Source organism: Canis lupus, chromosome 15 (genome assembly GCF_011100685.1).
Source record: "Canis lupus familiaris isolate Mischka breed German Shepherd chromosome 15, alternate assembly UU_Cfam_GSD_1.0, whole genome shotgun sequence".
Classification (NCBI taxonomy): Eukaryota; Metazoa; Chordata; class Mammalia; order Carnivora; family Canidae; genus Canis; species Canis lupus.
The window spans coordinates 4,414,895-4,442,803 of NC_049236.1; the positions used below are offsets into that span (position 1 = coordinate 4,414,895).

The 27,909-nt window shown below is 52.1% G+C and overlaps 1 long non-coding RNA gene across 2 annotated transcripts; it reads right to left on the reverse strand.

Annotated features, from left to right (window-relative positions):
• Positions 1-425: 425 nt before the first annotated feature.
• Positions 426-15,766, reverse strand: LOC102151650. Of its 2 annotated transcripts, none has more exons than XR_005369887.1 (3): positions 15,629-15,766; positions 1,092-1,314; positions 426-857 (listed from the first exon to the last, which is right to left on the reverse strand). It is a non-coding gene; the product is annotated as an uncharacterized LOC102151650 (long non-coding RNA). The 2 variants fall into 2 exon arrangements; XR_005369886.1 differs by lacking the exon at positions 15,629-15,766 and adding an exon at positions 11,972-12,060 and having other exon boundaries at positions 427-857.
• Positions 15,767-27,909: the final 12,143 nt, after the last annotated feature.

A 27,909-nucleotide genomic window follows, 5' to 3' on the forward strand; every position in this document is an offset into this window, starting at 1 on the left:
CCCAGAGCCTTGGCAGATGCTTCTCCCTCCTTCCCTGGAGAGCTCAAGCAGCCACCTTGCTCCCCAAGACCAGGTCAAATCCTCCTACTCTGGGTCATCCTGTTGCCCCCCTGCCCTTCCCTGTACCTGTCAGAGTTCCAAAGTAACATTTGTCAGGGCGACCATTTGAATAATCTCCATATCCCCCACGAGACTGTATGCTCCTTGAAGGCAAGTACCATTTCTATCTTGCTTGCCTTTGTTTTAGGTACACAATAGGCGCTAAATAAATGCTTGAGTCCAATTCATGAGGCCATGAACTCCATTACAAACGGCTTTCCTGGGATTTTTCCCCTCTGCATTCTTACTGGTGGGCTTTAATGAGGATTCCCAAAGAATGTGCAGTCATAGGTATGAGTTTTAATTAACTCCAATAGGCATTTAATGTAGATTTAATAAGACAGTTATTGTATGTTAATTAAATGTCAACTGATTGCTAAAAGGTTTTTGCAATTATTGAAGTTTACTAATTATCTAATAGATAAATCAGTTTCCCATGTAAATAACTAGCATCTACATAAGCAATAAATACGCCATTAGATTCCACACATTAACATATTGAAATTAGAGGTTAGCCCCTCAGGGAATTCTTGAAACTGGTGTCCAACCCGGGGAGGGAAGGTACCAATCATCACGCAGTCGTTACGCCCATCCTTTGGGAGACAGTGAGAAATCAGGTTGTGGAGATGAACCTGCTGGAAGCTGGAGCCGGTTTTAGGAATGCTTACTTATCACACTTGCCAAAACAGAAAACTGGTGGCGCGGAGAAGTCTACCATAGAAAGGTCTCTTCACATCCTTGAGGCTCCATCTTGTCAACTGTAAAAGGGGGGGATGGTCTGTAAGCCTCCTCACCTCTCGGGGTGCCCATGAGCACTGCATGCTGGTACCTGAGCACCCAGCACAGAGTGAGTGTGCAGGGAGGGGCAGCGTCCCTCTGTCCTTAGCTCCACCGCCGGTGTCCCAAGCCCTGGCTCTTCCACTGATCACTGTGTGACCTTGGGAAAGTCACTTCCCTCCCTGAGCATCGACACGCCCGTCTGGAACACCTACCTCACCTGGTCGCACAGATGAACTGAGGCAGGTGCCTGTGAACCTGAGCGAGGAATGGAGAAGGAAGGGAGGACCAAAGGATGAGACAGGGGTGTTGTACGAGAAAAACTGGGGACCTGCCAACTGTCTACCGTGTGCTGGGTACTGCGTCAGGCACCGCCAGATATTTTCTCATTCAAGCCCGATCTGCTCTCCCTCTTGATGTGGGTTAAATCGTCCCCATCTGAAAGATGCAGAAAGAGACATGAATTTGCAAAAGGTTACACAGCAGAGTACTGGAGCTCGACTGCAGTGCTGTGCGTCCCTCTCGACTCCTCCCCACCCCGCATCCTTGCCTCGAACCGGGGCCACACAAAGTGATATCAGATCCTTCTAAAAAACAGCCATTCTGAAATGGAAAAAAAAAAAAAAAGCAAAACCCAAGTCAGCGTTAACTATGTTCCAGGCAGTGTTTCTAAGTACTTCATATGTAGAATCTTTCTTAATTCTTGCAATAACCTTCTGGGCAGGTGCTGGTGGTTTCCAGATGAAAAAAACGGGAGGCACAAAGGGACTTAGTAACTTCCCCAAGGCCACATGGCTGGTACAGACGGAACCCAGAATTTGAACCCAGGCTGGTTCCGTGTGGCTCTAGACTCTGAGCCAGGCCCCCTCCAGCATCCAGAGAGCGCGAAGGGAGGCCCACGTACCATAAGCTTGAATTTTTAAAGCTTATAAATATCTCTAATGAAATACCTTCACGCACAAACATCCACAAGGACCTAGAAAGGCAGATTTGCATTTAGATTCTTGGACTCAGCAGAGTCTCACACGCGCCACAGCCTGGCGTCCTCCTTTGTCCACACATAATACCCCGACGTGGCCTGGCCCCAGGAGGACAGACCCAAGGAAGAGGCTCACACAGGCCCTGGGGGTGGGCATGGGGCCATTTGGGGTGGGGAGCCCTGGTGTCCCAGGTACTTGGAACATGATCTTCATCTAGAGGGGGAGTAGGGCTCCAGGGAGGGGCACTTGGCCTTGGATTCGTCACCCTGGAGGAGAGGAGTGGCCACAGGAGGGCCAGAGCAGGGCCCCATTGAAAGCAAGAGAAAGAGTTCAGCAGAGCAGGAATCTGAACCCAGACGATCTGACTTCAGAGCCCCAGCACTTGGCCAGTGCCTGGAAGACCCTGGAAGACGGCCCGGCCTGTACCAGGCGTCCTCCAGGGACACAGCCTGCAGCCCCAGAGCGCTCAGAGTCCGAGTCCGACACGGACAGCTAAGCCTTACAACCAGGAAGATGCGTAGTAACTCGCTTCGACTATCCTATCCGAACTTCAGGGTCCCGACTTGGAAAACGGGGATCATCTTGGCTAAGCGTTGTTAGGGCATAAGATGACATGACATCATGTTTGTAAAACACTGAGGACAGTACCGGGCACATAGTAAATTCTCAGTAAATGTCAGAGAGAGAGAGAGAGAGAGGGAGGGAGAGCTCTCCACGTCTCTATCTGTGTCCCGCCCAAGGAAGACCACCAAGGGGCTGCTTCCCGCAGCTGCAAATGCTCCAGCTCCAAATGCTGAGATGCCTGTCCTCCTGCCCTGCTCAGCCCATCTCAGCACCGCCCCACACCAGCCTGGAGGCTCCCCCCACGCGCAGCCTGTCGTGCCAGCCCCATGGGCACCCCCTCCCAGCCCCTCTGGGGGCCACGTGGAGCCCTGGATGCTGCGGAGCTCTGTTTGCAGGGATTCTCTCCCCGTCCCAAGAAAGGGACTTCTTTGGGAAATCCTCTTCCTTTCAGTGCCAAGGAGGCCAGAGGGGCTTTCTGCCAATGAAAACTCACAGAGTAAATAAAGGGGAGCAAACCCCCCAAAGAGCTCCCAGGACCCCCGGGGTCAGAAGCCAGGCGCTGCATTTATGTGCAAATGGGGCTGGATTAAGGATTATCGGAGTCCCGAATTACGTGCAGCTGCGCGATCTCTTTGTCCGGGGGGATCAGGGGGGATTTCGAGGTCTCTCCCTGCCCTGCTCTCCCCACCCCGCCCCTCCCAGGTGCTGTCAGAAGCGGCTGAGGAGGGACCCTCGCTGCCACCGCCGCCACTGGGAAGGGCGGGGGGGGGGGGGGGGGGGTGGAGACAGGCCTGCAATCGATAGGCGGCCCACGTGGCCCAGCTGCCGATGGCAATCGATGCCAGTCCTGCTGATTTCTGCGCAGCCCACTGGGTGGGGTCAGCTGGGAGCTCAGCACCTCCCACGAGCCGTGGCCTTTCCCCTCCCAGCACCCGCCCAAGGAGGGGCCATTCAGGCCATCAGGTGCAGCCAGGCCCCCAAACCCTTCCTGGGATTCGGAACCCCCCCCCACCGCCCCTCGGCCTCAAGCCCACTCGGGGAACTTCAGCCGAGCCCTGCCCAGCCCCAGGAGCCGGCGTGACAAGGTCCTCTTCCCAGACCAGGGCTCCCCCTCTACACTGGCGCGTGAGCCCTTGGGCCAGCAGAGAGCAGGCCAGAAGCATCCCTATCATGCAGTTTTCCTGGTCGTCTCTCTCCTAAAGACTGATATAGAACCAGAATCTTTTATCCTAACTATTTAAAACGGCCCTTGCAGGTAATTATGGTTGTTCCCATTATAAAGCTGAGGACGTTGAGACTCAGAGGAGCATGCTGGCTTGCCCTTGGTCACCCAGCAAGGATGACGACACCATGGGACATGGGGACTAAAGGCCTTGAGTTGTCCCTCACCGCCAGCCCCCCCCTCCCCCCCACGGAGTTCTGCGGTCCCACCCACAGAGCTGAAGGCTGCTGAGAAGTCAGGACAAGCCCTGGGCCAGGAGCTGTGTGTCAGGGACATGCAACATCTGGACCCCATCTGCCCTGCGGCCACTGCTCCTTGACTGGCCTCAGCAGGTCAAGGCATCCCTGTGTGTCTGCCCAGAGGATGAGGAGGTGGGGTGCAAGTAGAGCCACAACAGCCCTTGCAAAGCAGCTGTAGGCCCTCCCTGAGGAGGCTGACCCCTTCCCTGTCCCTGGGGCGGGGGTGGGGGCGTGAGGGGGCATTGCAGAGGGCTGAGGTCCCTGGGGAGGCAGCCCAAGGCTCTCTGCTCCTAATGCTTAGACTTGGGGGAAATTCGCCTGCAAAGCCACGAGCTTTGTGTCAACCAGGGCTCAGCACAAATTTGCTGTAAAGTAAAGCTTTTGCTGGATAGCAAATGCTCCAGGCCTTGCAACGGCCCACAGGCCGCATGCTCCTCTTTGCTTTCCTTTACCACCCTTCAAGAGAGTAAAAGCCATTCTGAGCTCCAGGAGCAGGGAGGCTGGCATTGGCCCTCAGTGCCCACAGTTTGTGACCCCTGGTCCAATCTGAGGCCATCACCTCGGGCTAAGGGGTGGGAGGCATGGCGGCAGGGGTGGGAGGGAGTGGAGAGGAGCCTGGTCTTACGACCCAGAAACTTCTGCTGGCATCTCCTTGGCCAGAACTGCTTCACATGGCTGCTCTGAATGAACAAGCATGTAGGGAAGGATTTTTAGCTGAGCACCTGGCCTCCCCAAGCCAAAGATCAGGGTAGGTGCGGGGACAGGGGCTGGGAATAGGCTGGAGGCAGGAGCCGGAGCAGGGCCCAGGGGAGGACGCTGGGGCTGGGTGCAGCTGTAAGGAAGCCAGACCACATCCCCACGCTCTCCCCTCAGTGCGAATCAATAACTATTTGAATTTCTTTCATCTGAGCAGGGATAGCAACACAGGCAAACACAGAAAGGGAAAAGCCATTGATCCTTCCCAGCTGCCGCCGGCCCCTCCCCGCCATCCTCACCCCTCACATCTTGCCATCTGGCCTCCCCTCCCCCAGGCCTCTCTGCTAGACATCCGCTCCCTGTCCCACACTCAGACATCTGTGGGACCTCCAGGGCAGCTAGCAATGCCAGGCTATTCCGGTCATCACAACAACCGCGGCCATCCAGTTGGTGTACAGAGAGGACTCACCTCTCCTCTTGCCCCAGGACTGGATAAGCCCCGGCTTCCCTGGGTGAGCCCCGGCCTCTCAGGGCAACCCACCTTTATGCCCTATACCTACTCCCCCATCCTGCTAGCTTCAGGAATCCATTTTCATATTCATGAGTCTGAGAGACAAAGCAGGTATTTCATGATCGTCTCTTGTGCTGAGTGTGATTTCAGATTCAGCCAACATTGGAGTGGTTCCCTGAGGTGTCAGATAATGGATTTCATGGGGAGACACTGGAGGCGGGGAGCATGGTTAGGGGAATGAAGCAGAGGAGCTGGTAGGAGATGATGGAGGTCTGCAATAGGGTACAAAGTAGAGGGGACGGATTGGAGCATATTTGTGATTTAAAATTAGTAGGATGAAGTGGTAGGATAAGGGAGAGGGAGACCCTGGAAGGATCTCCAGGTTTCTGGTTTGAGCGAGTGCATGGGAGGTCATTCACTGAAGGGGGGCACATCAGGAAGAGGGTGGATTTGCAGAGAAATATGGTGAGCCTGGCCTCAGATATGTTGAGCTGGAAACACCTGAGTATCATGAAAGGCAAAGATCTAGAGGGGCAGCCTGCGCTGCAAATGTGAAATTGGGCATCTTCACTTCTCGCCCATCTTCTGATAAACCCCCCCGCTCCTTTGAGACCCTCCCTGTCTGGCTATCCCACCCTCTCTTGTTCCAGGTCTCTACTGACCATTCCTCCTCATACAGGGAAGGCTTCACACCCTGGATCCCAGGCTTTTCCTACCCAACACATGTGCGATGCCTTGAGTATCCAGATGGGATGCCTGCTTGTCAATTCTTGACCTCCTGACCTCCGGTGTCCGCTCTTCCATACCTGTCACACTTCAGGACTTGCCACTACCAGGAACTGTACCACTTCTGAAATCACCAACTAGAAGTACCCACTCTCCAATCAAAACATATTACCTTTTGAATTTCTTTCCATGAGTACCCTTCTTTGATCTCACCAAGGCTCCAAACCAGTGGTCCCCCACTTTCTTCCCATCCTTAAGCCCCCTATGTAACTCAGAAATTGTATTCACATAATGGAAACCCAATGATGGTGACTTAATCAAGTGGGAATTGATTTGTTCTTCCCTAAGAATATGGAGGCTGGCTTGAAGACATCATCGGATTCCTGATCTGCCGTACTTGAAGGGTAGCTTTTAACATCCTCTGTAGTAAATTACATTATTGACCCCAATGCTTTGCTCCTCCTTTGCATCATGTAACTTAGCAGGTCTTCCTACTACAGGAGAGAAATATGTCCCCACCCTTTGGCTTTGGGTTTAGCCCTACTTTGGCCAATAGGATGAGGAGGAAAGTGGCTATGTGCCAGCTCTAAGCCTAGGCCTTAAAAGAGACATTATGCATTTTCACTTGTCCTCTTGGTCTTCTTCCATTGCCCATGAGAAGAATGTGCCCAAAGAGGGAGGATAAGAGACACTTGGAACAGCGCCACTCCAGCTGCCACAGTCTGAAGCAGAACTGGCCACCCTGCCCTGCCTGGATCAGTGGAATTGCAGACAACCAGTAATTTTATGGCACATTAAGTTTGGGGGTGGGTTTTTTGCAACATTAGTGTGGCAATGGCTACCAGATACACTCATGATCTCCTGGGTAGTAGCTTCACCTCCAGTCTCTCCATCTCATTCTAGGAACGAAGAAGGACAAAGAGCAAAAGGCACATCCTACGTGAGTTTTTCCTCTTGAAGAAACTCATAGAGAAGCCACACCCAGCTTCTCCATATATGTCATTGGCCAGAACTCTTTCACATGCCAGTCTAGATGAAAGGGTGTGTAGGAAGCGAGTGTTTTAAACTCAGCACACTGCTGTCCCAAGCTAAATCAAGATTCTTTGGGTACCTGACTTTACTTTCCGTTCATCTAGCTTAAATTACATAATTTGTCATGGTAGTCCTTCTTGTCAAATGTCCTTGACTTCCCCTTCCTGTCCTTCTGGCCATTGCACTCACATGATAAGAGCCCAACCTTGAATGAGCCCAACTGTCCCTTCTTCACGACTTGACCCAAGAGGTTGAATGCATCAAAGAAATCACACCACTGGGCATCAAAGAAATCACCATAGATCAATGATCCCTTACTTCAGAGGGCAATGCCTGGAAATCTTACTACATTTATGCTCATCCGTACTCTTTTCACACCTTCATGTCTCTCTGCAAACCTCCAGTCTTTCTCTCTACCCATCATCCATTCTCAGTAGATAAACTTCTCTTACAGTTATAGAAACACAGAAACCATCAGATTGGGCGTTTCCTCAGCTTCCCACTACCAGATCAAATCTTCTAATCTGCCAGTATCTGCACTTGACTCACCAACACCTGTTCATCCCTCATGGCTAAGCCTTATGTGTCCTCTTACTGAGGATTTTCCAGGACTCATAATTCCAACCAGATCAGATTTCCTGGATTTACATATTTGTAGCACCCTGTATTTCCCCATTATAGCACTTATAATCACTATGATTATATAAATATTGTGTAGTTCCCACTGATTGTCTCTTTGCCCCATGCATGCATTCATTCACTGAATATGTGCTGAGAGTCTGGCATTAGATAGGATGCTGGAGAGGCAACAATGACCATGAGGCTTACATTCTGATCTATGAGCTCCAAGAGGGCAAGGACCATGCTTGGCTTTCTCACTTATGTCTTCCCAGTACCTGATACCTACTGGGAGCTCCCTAAAGAGTCATTGAACCACATGGTTTGTAAAAAGGCAGTTAAAATCAAAACGTTAGTTAAACAGGTACTGGGTCCACACCATAACCCTAGGGAGCATTAATATTTAAGGAGAAGGAAAAGGAAACAACAGTCCACCACTGACAGGAAAAGGAACAGTCAGCAAGTAGAAAGGCCCCAAGGTGAGAATATGTTCAGCATGTTTGAGGAACAGCAAGAAGGTTCCTACGGTTGAGATGCAGAAAGTAAGGGGAATGAAGTCAAGGAGGAGAGCAGGAACCAAATCCTATAGGACCCTACAGGCTGTGGTTAGATGTTTGAATTTTGCTCTAATTGGAACAGAAATATAACATCAGTTGCTCTGTGGAGAAGGGACAAAAGGGGACAAGAGGGAGACAGGGACAGCAGTGAGGAGATGGTGACTGTATTTAGGCAAAAGAGCCTGTAGCAGAAGAGATGGTGAGAATTGTTCAGATTCTGGATATACTTTGGAAGCTTAATCACAAAGACAGATTGGATGGAGTTGGGAGCAAAAGAAAAAAAGAGGAATCAAAAATGATTTCTAATAGTAGATCCAGTACTTCAACACAGTACTGGAGATCACAGCCAGGGCAATAAGGCAAGAAAAAGAAAATAAAAGCATGCAGATAGAAAGGAAGAAATAAACCTGTCTCTGTGTGCTGGGACACAATCATCTATATAGAAAATTCCAAGAATCTACACAAAAGTTACTTAAAGGGTCAAAGTATACAAAATCAATACCCAAGAATCAATTGTTGGTCTATATACCAGAAATGAACAATTGAAAATTAAAATGTTGGGAGACCATCACAATGTTGGTTCAGCAGCTGAGTGCCTCCCTTCAGTCCAGGGAGTGATCCTAGATTCTCGAGATCGAGTCCCACATCGGGCGCCCTGCATGGAGCCTGCTTCTCTCTCTGCCTGTGTCTCTGCCTCTCTCTCTGGGTCTGTCATGAATAAATAAATAAAATATATTTTTTAAAGTAAAATGTTAAAGAAGCCATTTATAATAGCACCAACGTGTCATAAATCTAGCAAAGCATTGCAAAATCTGTATGCTAAAAACTATAAAAACTGAAGGAAAAATCAAATATAACCTAAGTCAATGGAGAGATGTGCGGTGTTCATATATTGGAAGAATATTAAGATATAAATTTTCCCCAAACTGATCTATAGATTCAGCAAAATCCCTATCAAAATCCTAGCAAAATTTTATAGAAACTACCAAGCTGGTTCTAAACTTTATATGGAAAAATGAAGAAAAGAAAAAAGCCAAAACAATTTTGAAAAAAGGTAGAGTTGGATAAATCACAGTATCTCATGTTAGGACTTTCTATAAAGCTAGAGTAATCAAGACATTTGTTATTGGCAAAAGGATAAACACAGAGATCAACAGAACAGAATTGTGTCCAGCAATAGACTCCTACATACATGGTCAATTGATTTTTGACAAGAGTGCAAAGGCAATCCAATGAAGAAAGGATAACTTGATAAATAGTGCTGGACCAATTGTACACCCATAAGCCAAGAAAAAAAGAAAATTGATCCATACCTTGTGCCATAAATATAAAAATGAACACAAAATAGATCATGATCTCCTAAGATGGCTAGAAAAAACAAAGGGCGAATCTTAGGTTAGGAAAAGACCTCACAGATGTGACACCAAAAGCATCATCCATAAAAGAAAAAATTGATAAATTGTACTTCCACAAGATTAAAACCTTCTGCTCTTTGAAAGACACTGTTAAGAAATGAAAGGGCCAGCCGCAGGTTGGGAGAACAATATTCATAAAGCACAAATCTGCTAAAGAACATATAAAAAAACTAGAGGACTCTCAAAACTCAGAAATTAGAAAACAAATGACCCAATTTTAAAACAGATAGACATTTTAAACGTTCACTCCATCAAAGACGATCCGTGGATGGAAGCGTGCACACACACACACACACACACACACATGCACAACACTGAAAGGTGTCGGATATTATTATTAGTCATCAGGGAAATGTAAATTAAAACTACAAGATAGCATCACGAACCTATTGGAATGGCTAAAAACTATTTTTAAAAGGCAATACCTCTGGCTAAGAAGTTTGCAGAGCAACTGCAACTCTCAAAGATTGCTGATGGGAATGCAAAATGATATAGTGACTTTGGAAAACAGTTTGGCACTTTCTCATCAAGTTAAACATAGCATGTCTGATGCACCAGTCCTCTCACTCCCAGGCATTTCCCCCAGGAACAATGAAAAGTCAGGTTCACACCAAAACCTATTGGCGAATGTTCGCAGCAGCTTTATTTATAATTGTCCAAAAAAATGGAAACCACCCAGACGTCCTCCAATGAGGTGAATGGATAAACAAACTATGGTATATCCACACAAAGGAATACTACTCTGCAATAAAAACAAACATCTTACTGATGCATATACCCACAAGGATAAATCTCACATGCATCAAGGTAAGGAAGCCAGACGCAAAAGGCTGCATAATGTTTGAATCCATTTATACTACTTTCTAGAAAAGACAAAGCTGTAAGGAAAGAAAACATATCAGTAACATCCCAGGAGCTGAGGATAAGGGAAGTGCTTGATAAAGGAGCTTCAGAAACTTGGTGGCGGGGAATGGGAGGCAAGATGATGGAAATGTTCTGGATCTTGGTTGTGGTGATAGCCACGTGATTATACGGGATTGCCACAACTCATCAAGTTGTACCCTTGGAAGAGTGAACTTTCCTGCATTGAAATTATACCTCGATAGGCCTAACTTGTCTAGGTTTGATGTCTAGGTTTCTAGATCATCTCAATCAAATTCAAGGAAGGAAGGAAGGAAGGAAGGAAGGGAGGGAGGGAAGGAGGGAGGGGCTGGATAAACACATGGAAGGATCCATGGATGAGTGGCAGCTGGCACTGAGCAGTTGGACAGACAGATGGACCATCCCCGGAGTGTAGAGGACAGGAGGCTACAGAGGACAAGCAGTGGGTGCAATGGCAAGAGCACCCTCCTGGACCCAGAGTCCTACCATTTGGGTTCCAGCCCAGGCATGCAACCTGCACCAATCCCTCTCTCACTCGCGTGCAAATGGGAAGAACCACCATGCTCTCCCATCTGACCACTCTTGTTCACTTGACAAGCATTCGTTCAGCCCCAGCTCTGGGCCAGGCGCCCTGCTAAGTGCTTTCCCCAGATCCATCCATGTAACGCACGCGACACTTTCACATCCCCGTTTCCCAGGGAGGGACAGAGGTGGCTTGCCAAGGTTACCCAGGGAGCAAGCGGCAGGGCTCTCGACTCTCTCCCCCAGCCTCACCCAGACACGGGGGTCACTGCACTCACTGATTCTGGGTTGAATCAGATGAAACTGCTGGTATTTAGCCTCTTCTGACTTACGAAAGGGGCATTTGGATCCGGCTTCAACCTAACAATAGTGCTATTAGTTACCCCTACTTCGTGAGTACGTCCTGTGAGCGAACAGTACCCCTAGCACTTTGCCTGTATTATCTTACTTAATGTTCTCAAGGAATGCTCTGAGTATATGGACTCCTGACTTGCAGGTGAGGAGACTGAGGCCTTGAGAGACGAGCCTCCCGTACACGGTCCACCAGTAACCGGCAGAACTGAGCTGAATTCCCTCTGTGATTTCAGAGCACAGAGCACGTCTGTTCCCTGCTGAGGAAGAGCCAGATGCTGAGCCAGGTGCTCGCTTCCCATTCAGCCCATTGCACCCGCTGGCAGCCCTAGGATCTCCCCTTAGTCCTTCCAACCTTCCTGCCCAGGACCAAACCCCACAGGCCTGGACAGATAAAGAAGAGAGACGAGTGAGCATTCATTCATTTCTGAATTCTTTGTCCCTGATTTGTCCCTGACTCTGGTTCAGGGTCCAAGAGGGCCAGGACTGTTGTCTCCGTCCTTCCACTCCCCACACCACCTTCCGGGTTGTCTCTACGGCTTCCTCCAGTCTGTAGCCCCCGTGAGGGCAGCCCCCCATGGCCTCCCGGCTGTGCTGGGTTTAGGCACCCAGGCAACCCCGTTCCTACAGTTCTGGCCCCTGCCCCTGCCCCTGGCCGCTCCCCAGCCCAGCTTTGGATGACAGGAAGGCAGCCTTGGTTGGTGCCTGCCAAGTTCTTGTTCCTCGGCCAGTGCTCAGCTGGGGTCTCAGGGACTCAGACCCCCCACATGCAAGGCTGACCTCTGCTCCCGGCTTCTCGAGGCCTGAGCCCGGGCCCAGCTGAGTTGCTGCCCCGACTCAGAGCTGGAGGAAATGGCTGTTGCTGCCATGGCAACGGGGCTCTGTACTGTCTGGCCAGAACAAAGAGGGTTTTCTTGTCCCTCCTGGGGTCCCAGGATGGGAGAGTGACTGCTATGGGGCAGACGCTGGGGGAAGGCTCCGTGGTGTCCCACTAGCACCTGGCCCAGCACACTGCGAGCATGGGATGGCTGAGAAGAGCCCGCTCCCTCCCAGCCACTTTGGAGGCTCAGAGGCTGGGAAAGAGAAGTCTCTGGTCAGCAGCTTTCTCCGGCGGCGGACCTCCAAGTAGCATTTTCCATCTGGAGCCTGGGGAGGTCCCCTGAGGTCGATATGTGAAAGAGCATGCAGAGGTTGTAGAATGTGCAGCCTCTTCCTCCACTCCAGGGGACCGGACATGTGTGTGCTTGAACCTGGCCCTTTCCACACTCAACATTCAGAGGGGCAGGGACTCGCCCAAGGTCACACAGTCGACTTTTATCAGCCTGGAAGTGGCAATTATTTCGGATTCAGTCCAGTTCCCCCCGCCTCCCCAAATCAAGCACCACCACCATCTCCTGCCGGGCACCGACGCCTGTGACTCAGCCTCAGTGTCCTCCCTTCAAGTGCCAGAGCAACCAGCTGGTCCCTAGGCACTGTTCTGACACCAAAGGTCCCCGAGAGGCTGACGCTGCTAGATTTGTAGCCAAGCGATGATCTCTGAGCATCAAGCAAAGGCCCAGCTTTGGAAGGTCATCGAAGCTAGAAAGCAGCGACTCCCGAGGACAGGATAGCCAAGAAGTTCTTAGGTACAAAAGAACCAAAGGGATCAAAGGGATCAAAGACGTGAGTCAAGCTTAGTGTAAGATCCAGAAGTGAGGGTGGAAGGTCCACAGGCCTGGCAGGAGTCAGCCAGCCTGAGCTGAGAGCCTCCCGGGTCTGAGGCTGGCTCCTGCCCCTGCTTCGGTCCTTACCTGGCTGCACCCCACTCCACCCCCACCCCAGGCCCCCCAATGAGCAGCTCGCCTTCCCTTTGGCACCAGTCAAAAGCGCTCTGCAGGGAACCCCTGTAAGAGTCGAATCTCGAATGCATGGCCAGGAATTGATCCTCTTCTGTGATGTTGCTCTGTTGTTTCTAAGTAAACTGCACAGTGAGGAGCTCTCCCGCACTCTCGTGAAAGCTGCCGACCGCTGCGAAACAGGGGAGCCTGGTTCCCGTCGCATCTTATGCAGGCCGGGGTCCCGGCAGCCGTCGCACGCTCGCTTAGTGACTCTGGACAAGACAATTCCTCTCCCAGCCTCACTTGACTCATCTGTTCAATGCGAGGGTGAAGCCAGGAGACCCCTTAACTACTTCCCGACTCTGAAATTCTATTTTATTGGCCGTTAAAATTTAAATGATTTGAGTTTGTTTGGGGACCAGTGTGGTGACATTTAGCTGGGCCGTCTCGAATAACTGTTAGAGGCCTGAGATTTAGGACAGAAGAGAAAAATACATATATATATATATATATATATATATATATATATATATATGTATATATATTCCACTATATATATTCTCCAGGGCTCTTCTGTAGGAGACACCGGTGCACTGGCTATGAAGTCTGAGTTCATACCCCGATTCCAAGATTTCTGGAGCGCCTGAGCGTGGGTGGATCACTTTCTGAACCTCTCTGGGCCTCAGTTTCCTTGTCTCCTAGAACGCAGCTGATAATAGCACCTATGTCACGGGGCGATCGTGTTTTCAATTCGGTATATAAAGTCCTTAGCACAATGTTTGGCGGGTAGCAAACACTCACAACATGTTGAATAATTAGGGAGGGAGGGAGCGGGGTGGGGTGGTTGCTTGGCTTCTAACCCCCAGCACCTGCACCTGCAGCTCGGGGAGGCGGCTTGGAGGGGAGCGCTGGGGGTCTAACTCCCCTTCCAGAGATCCCTGGACTGAAGCTACCCTCTGCGGGTTTTGCCTGCAGTCACAACCCCCAGCCCCTCAGCCGGCCTCCTCCCTTTCCTCGCCCTGCTTCCCCTGTCCCTTACCCAATGCTCGGGCCTGGTTTGGATTTTCCTTCCCAGGACTCAGGGGCTCGAGGGGCACCCTCTGGGTGCGGATCCAGGGCAGCGCATGCAGGGAGCGTCCCAGAAGCAGGGCCCAGCAGGGAGGAGGTGGGTGGGTGGACTGTGTGGGGCCAAAGGCACAGAAGTCCAAGGAGAAAAAAGGAAGCCCTTCTCTCTGAGGGCTGTTTATCACCCCGTGGGTGGGCCACATTACATGACCCCCGGGGGCGGCCACCTGACCCAGGCTGGGCAAACACGGTCACTCCTTTGAGAATTGGGACCTGGGGGTGGGGGCCAGCCAGTTCGTTTCTTCACGTGTCTGGAACTGTATCAGGAGAAAAGAGACATCAGACAGGGGCCCAGAGGGGTGAGCGGCCAGGGCCGGGGCACGGAGTAAGCGGAGGCCCAGGCAACAAGTCACACAGCCTCAACCCACGGAGAGTGGACCCAGGGCAGGACCCCGAGCCCAGGAGGGAGGGAAGAGCAGCAGAGAAAGAGGCCGGCAGGGACACAGGGACGGGGCCAAGTGTCTGTAAAGACGCTGAGGAGAACAAAAGCAAAAGGAAAAAATTAAATTTCCTTGCAGCATGTAGCTCATTGACAAGTCCTCGGACAGACAGGCGGGGTGACCTTCCTCTAGGAGCTCAGCTGCCCCGACGTCGAGACTTTGCTAAGGGCAAAAGGCAATCTTGGCTTAACACTACCCTGACCTCCAGGAGCCTGTAAGCCTCCTCTAACATATAAAAATTCCTTTGGAAACTTCCTTTATCTCTGCCCGGCAAGATATATGTTAGCAATCCCGCTCAAGCACACGGCCCCCCGATATACATCTGAAGGGTCTCATGACTCAGGTTTTACTAGATGGGAGTAAATGACCTTTTCCTAACAGCAACCAGCCCCTCAAGGTCCTGGAAACCTTGCTTCCAAATTCCTTAGGGACGAATGCTGTCCCCAACCCCCTCCCAGCTTCAAAGGACATAACCAGTCACGCCTCACAATCACGGGTCCGTCCCGGGGCTTTAATAAAATCTCCCTTTTCTGGCACCGAAGAACGCCTCAAGAATTCTTTCTTTGCTCTAAACCCCAACACAGTAGGGGTTCACATTAGTAGGACTGGGAGAAAGTACATGGCTTGTCCAAGAGCCAGGGGACTCGGGCTGGGACACGAGGGTTGCTCGGGAGAACCAGGGGACAGAGCACGAGGGCTAGAGCCCGACCTCTGGGTCCCCACAGGCCCCCTGCCGGGGCCGAACCCAGAGCCAGACTGCCTGTGAGCGGGGCCAGGGCAGCCCCTCGTGAGGACCGCCCCGTCCGGGGACAGTGCCCGGCCTCCCGGCTCGGGCTGCCTCCTGGGCCCTCCAGGGCCCTCCGCCCAACAGCCTGGAATTACCCTGCCATTAGTGGTGATCCATCCCTTCTGAGCGCCCTGCCATTTCATCACGCCATCTCGGCTCCCGGCATTAGGAGATAACTGCGCTCACAACATATGTCATTACTCATTAAGGGACTTTTTCTGGATTATGGCTGGGGCTTAATGACTTGTTAAAGATGTTTAACACTTACAATTTTGTTTTTAATTTAGGAAGCAGCATGATCAAACTGCGCCCTGAGACCCTCTCCTCGATTTGGTGAAATCTGGAGATGGGCCGGCTCCGAGGCTGGCTGTGCAGGGGAGGCGATCTTAAATTGAATTGCAGCCCTCGGAGGGGTGTTTGCCCCGACAGCGGCTGCCAGGATCTGACATGTTAATGGGGCTGAGGAAACAATGGGTTTCAGAGGTAATTGCTGAAGCAATGACTTCCAGGCAACATTTGACTTGAAGAAGAAGCTTGCTGCTGCCGGGAGGGGCCGGGCGGGGGCTCGGCTGCGGGCCTGGCTCCTGGTTCCAGCCTGGTCTGCTTACCTGCGGAGCTCAGGTGGGGCGGCCGCAGGTGCAGCGCTGACGGCTTCCTCTCCCCACGGCTCTCTGTCCTGCCCTGCACACCGTCTACACTGGCAGTTGTTTCTCAGCCCCCTCTCCGAGCCCCACACCTCTCCCCCTCTTTCCCTCCCCCGTCCCCCCCACTCCGACCCGCACCCTCAGCCTGGCAAAGGAATTGGAAGATTAAGCACCCCATCAGAAGAAGGGCCCTGGAGTGAGCAGGGGCTGAGGCCACACTTGCCCAGGCTGTGCAGGGGCCAGCTCTGGGGTTTGGGGCAAGCGGCGGCGTCTCCTAAGGCCTCGGTGGCCTCCCCTGTAGGACTCCTTAGATTTGTCGTCAGGCTTCAGGGGGTCACTCCAGTAAAACACTGGGCTCTAGATCTGGGCCAGGATGTACACAGCAGGTGACAGCAATAGCCAACCCTCAGTGGGCACCTGCTGGCTCCCAAGTCCCTTCTAAGAACTTCGTAGGCATTAACTCGTTGACTCCACCCGCCAGCTCTCTGAGGTGGGAAGTAGTGTGTTTTCTTTGTGGATGAGAAACTGAGGCCCCAGGAGCTGAAGTCCTGGAGCCAGAATCCAAACGTAGGCCCCCGACTCCCCCGAACTCAGCCAGCACATTATTGGTACAGCCAGTCACTGCTTCCTGGCTAAGGGGCTCTGGGCAAGCCACTTCATTTGTCTACACTTTGGGGCCATGATCACACCATGAACTGTGCTTCTTCTCTGATGGAGACGAGCAATCTAAGGTCCTTCAAGCCCTTCTGTTCATTAGGAAGAAATTTGGGGAATCACAGAAGAGATCTTAGCAAATGGGCAGCTGGAAATAGGTGCGGGGTGCCTCGTGGGCCGGAGCGGGCTTAACTTCAGCCTGGGACGAAGAGGTGGGAACGAGGAACGGGCCTGAGCCTGGCTCCTTGGAAAGAACGTGCCAGACTCAAGCTCAGAGAAGCAGACTGGAGTGGGATGGAGGCCTGGAGCGGCAGTCGCAGGACTGGCGGAAAGGTTCATTAAATCCTTCATGTATGCATGCGTGCATTCAATAAATATTCACCCGAGCGCCTCCTCGGCATGTGGCTGTGTACTGGGCAACCGTAGAGAGACAGATGTCCCCGCGCTCCCGGAGCTCACAGCCACCATCGCCCGGTGCCTACCAAGTGCCAAACTCCGCCTCAGCTCTCTTCAGCCTCGTCCTCAGCCTGCCAGAGGCCTGGGATCTTGTCGCGGTACCCACGGATTTCACTGCTCAGGGGCCCCCGGCCTCTCCCACAAAGGGAGGGGGCGCCTCTCCTCCAGCGGGGCTCCCGGCCCGGCCCAAGGCCAAAGGAAGCAGGCCACTCGGGTGGCTTGCACCTTAGCTGCCCTGAGCTGTTCTGGGGAGGCGACCCAGAGGTGGGCAAGCCCCATCCACCGAGGACCGGGGCCTACCGGGGGTCACGGCCCAGGGCCCCGCCGTGCAAGCCGCCAGCCCAACGATGGCTCAGCCTGTCCTTGGTGAGTCCGGCCGAGCTCTCCCCGGGTCTCAAAACGAAACCTCCTATTGAGAGAGTCATGGCCCGTGTCCTGGTGCGGCCCCAAAGCCCCCCGCACAGCAGCCCCACCAGAGGGCAACCCAGTGACAGGGAGAGTACGGCGCCCCCCATGCAGTGCAGGGGCAGAGAAGGTCCCAGGGCCATGACCCGTGCTCCCCGGGCCGGGACTTCCGAGGAAGAGCATCCCCCGGTGACCGAAAATGACTATGGGGACCCCCAACAGGAAGGGGGGCTTCCTGAGGCAACAGGCAGGGCTGTTCCCATCAGTACTGTCAACTCTTCAGGCACGCTGTTCCGCGATACACACACACGTGCACACACGCACAGAGACATATGCACATATACACACGTGCACATAACCACACAGAGACACGCACATGCAGATACACACATGCACACACGCAATTACACACATGTACATGCACACACATAGCCACATAGAGACATACGCACATATACACACGTGCAAATAACCACAGACACATGCACACGCAGATACACACATGCACACACACACACATAGACACACACATAGCCATACAGAGACATACACACATATACATACGTGCATATAACCACACAGAGACACGCACGTGCAGATACACACATGCACACTCACACATAGCCACATAGACACGCACGCACATGCACACACCGACACAGGCACACGCAGATACACACATGCACACACACACATAGACACACACATAGCCACACAGAGACAAATGCACATATACACATGTGCACATAACCACACAGAGACATGCACACGCAGATACACACATGCACACACACATACACACCAACAGACACAGATGTACACCTGCAGACACACACACACACACACACACACAGACATGCACACATACAAACGAGACCAAATGCACAAGCTCAACCTCCAGGCCTCTGTCTGTCTTCTCTTTCCTCCCACAGGGCTTCACCACCCCTCAAACCACTCATCCAGAACCTCCAGCCACAACTCAGTGGTGCTTCCTCCGTGAAGCCTTCCCAGCTCCTCCCTCCTCTGGGTTTTCATAGGACTTTGCACCAACATCTGCTGTAGGATGTGGCCACTGGCTCCCAAGCATGCCCCTCCCACAAAACCAAAGCTCTTTGAGGTCGGAGCTCTTACACCCCTTTCGTTTTTGCATCCCAAGCACCAAGCACGAGGTAGGGCATCGCAAGTGTTTAAAAAGATTTAGAGAAGGAGGAGGGTGGAAGGATGGATGGAAGGGAAGGAGGGAAAAAAGGAGAAAGAGGGAAGGGGAGGGGAGGGATGAGAAGGGAAGAGAAACATAAGCAGCCAGTTGTAGCCATCTCCCGCTGTGGACGTCTACCTGCCACTCGCTCAAGATACAGTAATAACCCGACTAAATTCTTTATTTTCGGAGAGGGAAGGAAGAGCCAGACACACCCGTCACTATTCATGGCTCCGGCTCTAGTTCACGGGTGACTCCTGTTCAGCCACTCACGGTTTTGCCTAGGTTTTTTTTCTTTGATTTTACTCTCCATCCTGATGGAAGAAGAAGAGTGGTTATGGCTTCTGCTTCGCTAGTGTGTTGCATGCGTTGCAGTTTAGAGGGAAAAAGTTTATTTAAACTTGCCATGTTACCACAATAATGTACACTCCAAGAAAAACAGTGCCTTCATTATGCACACCTTCATTAGGAAGCCGTCAGCACCGCAGTCGCAAGCTTCCTGATAAGAGTAGATTGGTCTCAAATATATCTTACTGCTCTTTCCTAGTCCTTCCTTCCTAAGCATTAAAATCACCTGTTTCACTATTTATGAAGCAAATTTCTTCTTTCATTCTATTGCTTTTCCCACCCTTACAGATTTTTTTCCCCCTGCTCCTGGAATCTACAGGGCAGGCGTGGGCCTGGGATCCCCCCACATCCTGGTCAAATGTTATGCTTATGGCCAGAGGGACCCAGAAAGCTCCTGGGGGAGTCCCCCCTCCCCGAGCCTGTGGTGGAACAGGGATGAGGTTCCAGGGGAAGGGCTTCAAGGCCCCAACACTGCCTTCCCTCCCAACACCACTGTCCCTGCCCCCCCAAGAAAGCCAAAGGCACCAAAACAATGGTGTCTGAAATGAGGCAGAGACTTGAGAGAGAAGCCAGCACACTCACGAGAGCCAAGGAGGGATGTTGTGCCTGCACCAGTGTGGGGTTTAAACACAGTAATTAATCCCCAAAGTCACCCACTTCTACAGATGAAGGAGCCAAGGCTCGTAGAGGTTGAGAAACAATAATCATTCAATAAATAGATTTGGATGCCCACAGTGGACGGACACTGGGGATGTTCAGGGAGCAAAGCAGGCAGACAGACTTCCGTTTGGACAGAGCGGATGTTCTGGCTAGAGGGGCAATAGAATAATAAACACAAGCGTACGTAGAACAAAGAGCAAGTCAGAAGGGAGATAAGGCATACGCAAGGTAAGAAGGGATGGGAACACCTGCCATGGGGTCAGGGGAGAGGGATGGCCAGGGTAGACCTCACCCTAAAGGTGACACGGCATAGGTAAGTGTGTCAGCCCCGTGGCTATCTCAGGAAGTGTTGGAGACAATGGGGCACGAAGGGCAAATGCCCTGTGGTTGACGTGGTGAGTGAAGGGAAAAGGCTCTAGAAAGGGGGTCACAAGGCCAAGGGGATATACCCATCATGAGGATGCCAGATCGTAGGGGTCTTTGAGCCATCATAGACCTTGGCTTTTGCTCTGAGCAAAACAGGGGAGCCCCTGCAAGCCTCTGAGCCCAGGAAAATGACGTGAGTTGTATTTTACAGGATCTCTCTGGCTGCTGAACGACACCCCAGAGGACAAAAATGGAAGAAGCGCGCTTCATTAAGAAGGCAGTTGGAATAATCCAAGTGAGATAGGACGGCGGCTTGGACCAGGGTGCCCCCCGCCGATACCTCGAGGCAGGGAAGAGGACTGTTCCAGGCAGTAGACGTGGTGGGAAGCGGTCAGATCCTGGATGTTTGTGGAAGGAAGAGGCTGTGAAGCTTCTCAATTGAGCAGATATGGCAGGTGAGGGAAAGAGGGGGGTAAGGAGGCCTCCGGGTCTCTGTGACCCAAGCAACCAAAGCATTTGGCGTTCATTTGAGACGTCATTAGGCGTCATTAGGCCCAAGAGATTTGACGGGCCTGAGGTTGGAGGGGGCTCTGGGACGGAGGGGTGCATTTGCAGGGCGTGAGCCCAAGACGGCATTTAACACCACGAGGCTGGATGAGATCATAGGGGGTTGGGGTAAACCAGGAGGAGCCAGGGCCGTGGCACTACACGCTGGACAGGTGAGAGTGAGGCAGCCGAAAGCCCCAGGCAGGTGGCCAGTGAGGAAGGAGTGGCTGTGAGCACTGTGTTGTCCAGGAAGACAAGCGGCAGGGAGGGGTTCAAGGAGGAGGCGGTGGTCGGCTCTGTCCTGTGCTCTGAGGCCCAGTGAGGGGGGACCAGAAAGTGCCTGCAGGGTTGAACCAGGTGCTCAGGGTCATCCAGCCGGGCCGCCCTCCTCTGCCCCACAATCTGACTGCAGCGTGTGTTGGTCTCGTAGACCTTCGTCCTCGAGGCTGGAGAGGGATCTGGACATTTTAGCCAGACCCCCAGGGGGCAGTTTAACATAAAGAGCAGACTTGGGGATCAGAGGTGGGACCTCGGGCAGGTCACTCCAACTCTCTGAGCCTTGATCTCTTCCTCGGGAAGCAGGGACAACCGTCCCCACCTCTCGAGAGTGGGTGGGACAGACTCACAGCCAACAGGAACTGCTGGCGGAGGCTGGGGCATCCTCCCTTTGAGAAACGAGGAGGCCTCACTCGTGGGGAGTGGGCTCGCCATGAGGTGTTCCTTGGGGGCCTGTTGGGAGCAAGGCCTACAGTGCAGAGGCTGGAGGGCAGTAGCAGGCCAGACCCAGAGGGATGTCTGGAGGGATGTCTAGACCTTGGACAGGCCCTGCTGGGATTTCTGTTCAGAACCCCGGCTGGACTGTCGCTTTACAGAGGGGGGCACTGGTGGCACGAGTGTGCATTCCCTGGAAGGGTCAGAGGCAGAGCAGGGCTTGGGGTCTTGCCCCCCAGAAACACGCTGAGCCTCACCCCCCACCCAGCTGGGTTATCTGGGGCTGTGAGTTGGTGACCGGTCTCCAGGGAGCAACAGTAAGGGCATCTACCCTGCCCCAGTGCTGTGTATAGGGATGGATGAAGATGTGCGTGTGAGTGGTGTTCTTGCATGTGTGCTTTTACAAGTGTGGGGCGTACAGAGCATGGCAGCTCACACATGTGACTGTTCATGGGCACTCCCGGGTGTGCACGTGCCCTCGGGTGAGCCGGCCTGTGCGCTCTGCTGCACCGTATCAGCCGCTCCTTGCACAAGTAAAAGAAGTGATGGGCAGAGGCTAGAGGTCTGGGGGCAGCAGCCAGCCCAGGAGCCAAGTGATGTCCTAGGAAAAGTGCTCGAGGGCTCCACGGCCACGCTCTCTCCTGCATCACACACGGGAATGGGGCTGCCACCTTCCCTGGCCTGACGTCATGTCGCCCCTGCACAGCTGTTGGCAGGAGGCTCCCAACCTGGTTTCTGGGGCCAAGTCCCAGGAAGCCCGTCTCTGCCTCGACCTGGTGGTGGCTTCTCAGTCTTCACACTGAGGACAGAGTTCCGAGGAGTGGGAAACCCTGGGCCACACCCAGATGCCAACCGAGGCCACCAAGCAGGGACTCTATCCCGTCCCGACGAGCCTGGAGCTCTGTGCTTCCCTCTGCAATAAACCAGACTCCCAACTCCCCACCTTCTGCCCTTGGAAATGAATCATTTAAGATTCCTCTTTCATTCTGGAGCCTCTCAAACAGCCTCATGAGCTGTGAGCATGTCTCCCAAGGTAGAATTTAAGGCAGCTGCAAAATGCCTCGATATTTTCAGCGGCCTTATTGTGCTTAAACTCGTTAGAGAGGCCATGGAGTTAATTAGTATATAGATTTTCCCATAGAAAGCTAATTTTCAGAATGATTTGCAGCCACTGGGTCTGTAACAGACTGCAATCTATTTTCTTCCCAACTTTTTTCTTCCCCAGAGAGAAGCCCAAATTGCAGTGACCAGGTGATTCCCATACCTCAGTCCCGGCCCGCCCCTCCAAGGGTTCAGAGCCCCCAAAGGCTGGCAGCTCGCCCACAATCCTGTCCAACTCACCGGCTCTCGGCCAGTCGCCTCCACTTCCACAGGCGCCCGCACTGGCTGGCCAAGGGGTGCAGTGCCGGCGGGCTGAGGGGTCCTTGCAACGGCACACGGTGCAGGGGTTAAGTGCACGGCCTGGGGCCAGACAGACCTGGGACAACCCAGGCTCCAACCTTCTGGAAGGTTATTTAAACTCTCTATATTTCACGTCCCTCGTTAGTAGAATCAAGATTAGTAGATCATTACTTCGTAAGGATTATTAGGAGTCACAACATTGGGATTATAAGGATGGTTAGTAATGTTGATCTTGAAAAAGGCAACCTTTAGGGGTGTCCCCAGTGTCCTAGGCCCTGTGCTTCAAGTACCTTATATAGTCTCATTAAATTCTTATTATCTCCTTATATCACGGGGGTGGGGGGGAACTGAGGCTCCGAGGGGTTAAGTAACTTGCCCAAAGTCGCACAGCTAGCTGGTGACGCACAGGGCTTTGAATCTAGGGCTGAGTCCAGAGCCAAAAACAGGTGAAATAACTCATGCAAATGACAGCTCTATGATTTTTATTACTACTCCTATGAATGCAGCTACTCCTGCTACTTTTTCCCCAGGACCTGAGCCCCTCCGTTACATTTCCCAGCGCTGCGATTCTGCGTTCTGGGCAGAAAAGTAAGAGAATCCAAGTCTCAGAGCTGAAAAGTCCCTCAGACTGTGGGATCCATCCCTCCCTCACTGGCCAGGTGGGGAAGTTGAGGCCCAGAGAAGTTAACGGACCTACCAAAGTCACCCATGCTGAGCAGTTTGGGGCCCACGACGGCGGACCGCTGGCCAGTCCCTTTTCCCCTGCAGAGAGCCTGCTGCTTTTCTATATCAGGCCCCAGAGCTCCTCAGAGGGCCTCTCAAAATGTGAAGGCAGGGGATGAGCTGACACCTGACAGCCTGGTGATGGTTTGGATGGTTTCTGAAGCCCTCTGCTGAGTGAAGGCAATATTAGTCATCAGAGATCGGTGCGCGTCGGAGAATCCTTGTCAGAAAATGTGATGACTTAGTGGACTGAAAATGTATTTCCCTGCCTTATCACACATCTGGAGTTCCAGCAGAGCAGCCCCTGGGCTGGGAAGGCAGTCGGCCTCAAGAATTTGCACAGATATTGGTGTTTATCAGAAGAAGTCCAAATGGAGGCTGAGCCGCGAGGGTGACGGGGAGTAATAGCTTGAGAACATGCCGATGGTGATAAGGAAACAGTATCTGCTCATTACCCTGGGGACCTCTCCCACCACCTCAAACCCACAGCCCTGCCTGCTCCTGGCTTTAGGGGCTGATTACATTCGCTCTTTTGACCAGTGGCAAAGGAAGAGAAAATACATTTTTGTTGACTAGGAAAAAGCCAACAGATTTCCCAGAAATGGGCCTTCTATCCCATTGCAATTCCACTCAGCAATACTTACAGAGCACCTGAGAGCCAGGCCCCGCACTCCTACTGGGAGCTAAGCTCCGTGAATGCCTGCTTTGTGCCATGCCTTGGAGGGGGGAGTCACCAGCACACACTGGGACCTATGCCAGGTGGGCACCTGGTGGGTCGCAGACCATGGGATGGCTGGGCTTCCATGGTGTCCCACGTTCCCATGCCATCAGTGTCAAGTGCTGGGCCTTAAAGCTCAATCTGAGATCATCCCTGTCTATAGGGCATTTGCAGCTTGGGGTAAAAAGACATATGACCCAGTTGCTAAAATGCCCTCTGGGCCAGCTCTTACAGGTTGCCTTACAAAGTCCTATAGGGACCTAGACAGGTGAGAGATCACTCTGCATGGGGTCGGGGGTGGGGGTGGCCTCCTGAGAAAGGCTGCCTTTGAGGCAGGTCTCAAAGGAGGAGTTGGAGTTTGCCAGACAAACAAGGCAAGAGCATTCCAGGAAGAGGAACAACTTGAAGCAAGATAGGGAAGCATGACCGTGCAGAACATTTTTGGGGACACCAGTAAGTTGGCCAATGCTGGGGCAGGGGTGGGGGGTGGCGGTGAGGAGACAGCAGGAGATAAAGCTTCGCCGGTAGGCTAGAGCCATCTAGTGAGCGGTCATCCCTGCTCTGAGGAGCCGAATAGGTCTGCAGAGGAGCTGTAGAAGGTAGGTTTCGGGGGCCCCCACCCACATTCCAGCAGGATGAGCTCCACCTTTCTTTCTTTCCTATATTGGATATCTGCATAAGAGTCCACTTGAAAATGGGATTTGACAGGTGAAAAGAAGGAAGGGAAGATGAGAGAAGAAAGAAAGGAAGGGACAGAGGATGGGAGAAAGAGGAACAAATAGCATTAGGTCCAAACTCCATAGGATGTAACAATAAGGAGTCTGAGCCCTGAGAGGTTAACAGACAACCATGGGGTCATATAGGGAATTTATGGCCAAGCCAGGAGCAGAATCCCAGTCTGCCAGCTTCCAGACACTGTTTCTCCATTTGGCCTTGAGGCTGCACACGAGTGGAACCCCAAGATCAGCTTCTGCTAGCCTGAGTGCCCCACGGCCCAGTGGATGCAACAGGGGCCGCCCCTCCCAAGTCCCAGAAGGCACTAAGCCAATGGACAAAATGCTTCCCACTTGCAACATTTCTGCCATGAAAGAGTCTGAAGCCTTTGTCTGGGCATGTCTCTGCTCTGAGGTGGGCCTGGTGAAGATGGCATCCTGAGGAGCAGTGGGCTCAGCTGTCCTGGTGTCTGGAAGAGTGACTCCCAGCTCCTCTCTCATTTTTAGATGAGGAATCTGAGACCCAGGGAGAAGGGGCATCATAGTCTAGGTCACACAGTGGGCAGCATGGAGCCAAGCCCTGACGCCAGGTCTGTGGGCCTGCCCAGGGTGCTGCAAGGTGTCTGCAACTGCCAAGTCTGAGGAGGCACTGAGGAAGCCTATGCAATGCCAGCAATGATGACAGTAAATATGTCTCGCTTCGTTTACTCAGCACAGTGTGCAGTGAGCCTTGGGTGCGTACTGTCTTAGCACAACCGGGCCTCACCCACACTCATCAGCTCTCCAGGCAAGTCAGGATTGATCCCTCTCCAATCTGATAGATTTTAAAGGGTTTGTTTAGTGTTTATTTGGGGGAGAAATTGAGTCCTGCCTGATGAGGGAAGGATGGGACAGACGCTCGGCCTCTTCTGCTTTCTGTCATGTCCTCACTGTCTGAGCAATTCCGTTCTACCCCAAACTTGCATGCTTCCACTTAGCAAAGCAAATGTCTTTAGCACTCAACTGACCCACTGTCCTTAGAAGACAGGTTAGAAGCCGCCCATTTTCCCTCTGGCCTTCGGGGGGAGGTTGCAAGGAGACATCGTATTCCCACCCTAAGCAGCTTCTGTTCAGCCATATCCAGGGTCCTCCCTGAGACAAGTTGTGACAAGCACAGTCGTCCCCATCTTGGTGCATTTCCAGTGTTTTGGGTGCCCTAGGCTTGGCCAGTAGGAACTACCATAGCAAAGTGGATTAAACCCTGACCTCAGGAATGAACATTTAATTTACTACCTACTGTGTGCCGGGCACTGGCCCACAGCTTCCACATCAGTTGTTCCTTTAAACTTCCAATGGCCCCAAGATATAGGTATTGTCATCCTCATTTCACAGATGAAGAAACCAAGGCTTAGAGAGATGCTGTCACTTGTCTGAGGTCCCATAGCTCGGGACCTGGGTTTATTCCTATTTCTGCTTTTTCTTAGTCTGCCCTGCCCCAGGGGGTGGGATTCCTTTCTCCCTCCCAATATGGGCCCTACTTCCTGGACGATGCAAAAGGGTTCTGCATGTATAGACTTGCCTTCGAATCCCTTTGGGATTCAGGAAACCAATCCTTTCTCCAAGGTCGTTCAAGAACCCTAGGGTGGGAGTACAGACCTCACAACTGCAGGGTACGTGGGCTTTCTGGGGTTCTGCACCCTACAAACCCAGCTCCCTGTATGGCCTTTCCATTCCCAGAGGCTGGCTCCCTCACTCCCTGACTGCTATTGAGTTCTCCCAAGGGTTAAAAATGGGAACAAAATAATTTATTTCAAGATCTTCAAAAACAAATTCAAATTTTTTTTAATTATGTCAAATTAAGGCCATTAAAAGTTAAGCTGTGTACCGAGAGCATTTTCCTGGGAAAGGTGCTGTAACATCATTATTTCTCCCCAAAACGCACTTACTGTACATTTCTCAAAGCCATCAGCCTTGATTGAAGGCTAATGAAAAAGCTGTCCTGCGTCAGTTTATTTCTTGTATCCATTAAGAATAATTACGGCTGAACAATTTTTGATGCCTGTAACCTTCGAAAGCGTTGCTAATGGCATTATAAATTGCTCCTTGTCCAATGACTACAGCGAGATGCTTAATTCAAAGGCGCTCTGTCAACAGGACTGATTTGTGTGGCTAATGAGTGCGTTTAAAACAACAGCCTCAGCTCATGCATCCGAATGTCAATAAGAGGACGAGGTTCAATAAGGAGGCTTGTCCGTAATAATTAGCAGGGACAAGTGCTCTGGATCAGGCCCACTGTGGCTTTCACAGCCCTGTTCTCAAGACATCACCAGCATCCCTGGGGCCTGGACACAACTCTGCACTCCGGGGCTGGGGTTGGAGCCGGCGCCCAAAAGACCAAGGCAGGGGTCAGTGGCAGAGGGAGAGGTGTTGACCGGGAAGAGCGTTCAAGGTGATGCTAAGAAGACGACTAGTTACTATGAGTCAAGTGCTCCGTCATTGATTCTATATAAATTTGTTGAGCACCTACTGTGTGCAGATGGTGAGAGATGAAGCTGCAGGGATTGGTAGAGGCCCTGAGAGCGAGAGGTGGGGGACTTGGGGTATGGGAGGAGGCAGACCAGAGGGATGGAAGCATTTGAGTAATGCAAGTCTCTCCCGTCTCAGAATGCCCTCTCTGTCCCCAGTCCTTAAGGTCTCAGTGCCAATGCTGTCTCTCCCAGGAAGTCTGCCCTGATTTTTCCTTACTTTCCTGGCAGGCTACAACCACCAGCTAGCATCAGGGCTGCACTTGTTAGCATCTCCTTGTTTCCTGCATGTTTTATAGACACGCGTCTCCTTGAGAATAGAGACAGAGTGTCTTCATCCTTTCCTGGCCCAACCACAGATTTGGGCATATAGATGGCACTTACCCAGGGCTTGTTAACCATTCCATTTGCATCTTCCCAGCATTCCCACTGCTGCTGTTATTCCCATGGTTAGCTTTTACTGCACAAACATTAGGATAGGAGAAGGGTGGGGGGAGTCATG